This window comes from Rana temporaria, chromosome 5 (assembly GCF_905171775.1).
Source record: "Rana temporaria chromosome 5, aRanTem1.1, whole genome shotgun sequence".
Classification (NCBI taxonomy): Eukaryota; Metazoa; Chordata; class Amphibia; order Anura; family Ranidae; genus Rana; species Rana temporaria.
Genome location: NC_053493.1, coordinates 237,049,277 through 237,053,610, shown reverse-complemented (window position 1 = coordinate 237,053,610; position 4,334 = coordinate 237,049,277).

Below are 4,334 nucleotides of genomic sequence, written 5' to 3'. Positions count from 1 at the left end.
TAAGCAACAGATGAGACATCATTTAGAGAAAATATAAAAAAATCCTCTCTGCATTGTTCTCCGGTCTAGGTGTGGTTCCAGGTTGCAATTGTGACATAAGGCTTTAATATTTTGTAGTGCTTTCACTTCTCATATGGAATTTAATTGTGCTCCAAACCCTCCCCACCTAAAAAATTACCTCCACCAAAAACACTTACTTCTGTGCTTATAGTTAATTGAAATAATAAAATTATACTGTAAAATATAATTCTACACTGGCATTCCATTATTATTATTACGATGCAGGATTTATATAGCGTCAACAGTTTGCACAGCACTTTACAATCTAAAGAGAGACAGTGAAGTCACAATACAATAAAATACAAGAGGGTTAAGAGGGAAATGCTCAGAAGAGCTTACAATCTAATAGGGTGGGGCAAGTGGCACAAAAGGTTATAATTGTGGGGCATGAGCAGGTGGAATTGATTAGAGATGCGCCCGATGTTCTAATCGAACATCGAGTGTTCGTTTGTTCGTAGAACAGACAAACTAATGGGGCTCTCGCAGGAAATTTGGCCGCCGACGAGCGCCCCATAATGCACTGCGAGATTGCAGTGCATTAAAGGCTGCTGATTGTCCAAAGCATGCACCTGACCTGCATGCTTTGGCCAATCACAGCGCAATATGCTGTAAGAGCCATTATTGAACAAAGACAGGGTGCCATTGGCCAATCATGGCTCAGGGGCTAAGTCCACGCCCCACACTATATAGGGCCACTTACACGGCGGTCATATATAGTGTTTAATATGAATATAAATTAGGCAGGGTAGTTAGTGTAGTGTGTGGTCAATCAGTGTAGAGTATACAGGGCCGGTGCTACCACTAGGCGAACGAGGCTGCTGACTAGGGTGCACTACCACCTAGGGTGTAGCCATGGACAGTGCCACATTCCTCTCCTGTCACCTCCTCATCCCCAGTGGATGTCACCTCTAGAGATGCTGTCCCTCCCCCGCACACACTGGTGCACCTGCACACAGTGGAAGTGAGCTAAGATCCTGGCACTGGCCCAGGTCATTCACTGGATGATGGTGATCGCTGCTTGCTGCAGCTGAAGTCAGCCCAAACCCCCGATCACCACCTTTCATCACCAGCCAGCATGGAGTTTGGGGTGGAAATGTCGGTGTGGCAGGTCTGCAGGAGTGTACCAGAGGAGGAGAAGGAATGTCAGCTACGGGGGACTGTGCACAGGCTGCAGGCCAAGATGAAGGAGTTTAGGCACAGGGGGAGAGGCAGCTGGAGGACCTGCTGTGCCTGGCAGGGCCCCTCTCCTGTCACCAGTCTGCAGTTTAAGGTAGCAGGTGGACAAACTCTGCTGTCAGGTAGAACCATGAAAGCACTGAGTCAGGTGGCGAGACTGAGTGGGTACTGACAGATCAGGTACTCCAACCATGCACTGCTTACTGTATCCGGCAAGGTCAGTTCAATGAGGGAGAAACACACATCAGAGGGGGTATATTCCATACAGGGTAGCGTGTGCAGGAAGGGGGGGGCAATTTGTGTGGGAAGGGACTGTAAGGTTAAAGGGGAGCAGTGTGTACAGGAAGGGTGGTGTAGGGTTTAAGGGGGAAGTATATATAGGAATGATGTGTAGGGTTAAAGGGGGGCAGTTTGTACAGCAAGGAGTGTGTAGGGTTAATGGGGGGATTATGTGCAGGAAGGGGGCCAAAGTGTACAGTTTTTTTGGGGTGCAAGTAGATGGTCTTGCCTAGGGTGCAAAATAGTCTAGCACTGGCCCTGAGAGTATATAATACAGTGTAGTGTAGAATATATAATACTGTGCAGTAAAGAGTATATATAATACAGTGTAGTGTAGAGAATATATATTACAGTGCAGAGTACATAATAACAGTGGCTGCCCATCCATTAGGAGCACCCAGGTGCCGCCCCCTCTGTCCAGCCACCCCCTCTATGTAGAATGGATAGATTCATGCATTGCATGAATCTATCCATGGTCGCCGCTGCCTCCCCCTATTTAGGTGTCCGGCCCCTTTTCGGACACCGGGCACCTGAATTTCAGCGGCGGGGGTGTTTTTTGAAGCACCTGATTAGAGCCATAATATGCTTCAAAATAGGGTGGACTCGGAGTGCAGAGCATTGCGCTGGGAGCCCACCCGGGAGTGTTAGAAAAGCAAATTTAAGAGGTACTAAAGGTTAATTTTTTTTTAAATAACAAACATGTCATACTTACCTCCAATGTGAAGTTTGTTTTCCACAGAGTGGCCCCGATCCTCCTGTTCTGGGGTCCCACGGTGGCTCTCTCGGCTCCTCCCCGCAATAGCTAACCCCCTCTGGGAAGCTCTCTCCCGAGGGGGTTACCTTGCAGGCATGCTCCCGTGTCATACACTCGCTGTCCATAGACGCCGAGTGTATGGCTCGGTCCTGCCCCCCGGCGGCCGCGTCATTGGTTTTGATTGACAGCAACGGGAGCCAATGGCTGCGCTGCTATCAATCTATCCAATCAACACGAGACACCGTGCAGAAGAGGACGTTGGGGACAAGCTGAGCAGGTGAACTGGCTCAGGTAAGTAAAACGGGGGGCTGGGGGGCCCGCGGTTGCCAGGTGTTTTTTTTGTTGTAAAGGAAAAACATTTTTTCCCTAAATAGCTTCCTTTACCTTAGTGTAGTCCTCCTTCACTTACCTCAGCCTTCCATTTTGCTTTTAAATGTCCTTATTTCTTCTGAACTTCCTGTTCTTCTGTTTGTAACTCACCACCGTAATGCGAGGCTTTCTCCCTGGTGTGGAGAAAGCCTCTTGAGGGGCGAGCAGGAGTGTCAGGACCCCCACTAACACACAGCTCCTTTCTCTATCTGCAAATAAGAGAGTGTCCTGACTTGCCTGCTCGCCCCCTCCCCCCTCAAGAGGCTTTCTCTACACCAAGAAGAAAGCCTTGCATTACGGTGGTGAGTAACAGACAGAAGAACAGGAAGTGTATCCCCAGGAACTGTGACGCGCACCGGGTCCTCCCCCCTTCTCTCCTTAATCCTCGGACATGGGAGTACGGGCGGGTACCTGCTAAGCGTCAACGCCGCGCCCACACGCCGTACGTATGATGTCATGAATGACGCTGCGCACAGGCGCCATTTCCATTCTAGCAGCGTTATCACGTGGGAGGGTCAGGCGCCTATTTCAGAGCGTCACCGCCTGTCTGTGGACGCCTCCTCTCCAAAACACGCAGCGTGGCATTGGTGCTGGTCTACGGCGCTTCCATTGGCCCCCACTATCTATATGGACCAACTATTATGCCCATTCACTGGGCTGTTGTCAATCTGTTTACACCTGTATGGACTTCGCTTTCCACACATTGCTTCAGGTAACTTGAAACCTGTTTGGTTTTCTGATGACATTTCTCCAGTCATGTATCCTTGTGTCAGTTTAACTTGCCTCACTGGTGTTTCTTATATGGGCTACCGCTCTCTTGGTTTGGTACTTCACAATTTATGCTAGCTACCCCTATGCTATTGTAGCCTATTATTGCACTTTATTATGGACTATTTATTATGCCCAACTACTGGGCTCATGTCCTTCACGCCATACTCACTGTACTATGCTTTTACTCAATATTTAAGGCAATTACATGCCGGCCCAGTTTGAGTCACCATTTTAGTGGCGTTTTCACCCTTTTCACTTTTTTTTCCCCCTTTGAGCCATTACGACTGGGGATTGCGTCACTATTGCTCCTACTTTCCTATTGATGTTAGTCACTACAATGACACTCTATCATTACCAAATATGTTTACAGGAACTCCATGGACTGCTATCGCACACTGCTCACAACCATGGTTACTGACTGTGGATTCCATTTCTATCCATTTCTCAGTGGTTCTTGCCGGGCTGCTGCCGCATCGCCACCACCTCAGTTCCCCCCGGGGATCTTATATTCCACTACGTCCCTAGATGTCAATATCGTCGGTTACCACTTACTATTTTTGACTGTCAATCTACTCAGAGGTAAGAGTGTTGGGACTATACCCTATGCCCCCTACTCTTTCGGTCACAATCACTAAACTACCATTTAGTGAATCTTTATACTATATTTTATTATATTTACAGATTTATCCAGGCCCTACTTGCTCCTGATGAGTGGAAGTTTATCCACAAACGCGTCAAGCTCCCTACTGATGTTCTGTCCCAGCAATTTTACTACATCATTGATTTCTATCTCTGAGAATTATGAATCAATTAATTTTTACATTTTGTCAACTTGACCTTGTTTATCATATGTTTTGGTAACCAGAACTACCCATTTTCTATTGTATAGCCCTACATTGTCATTTGGTTACAGTGATGCATACTA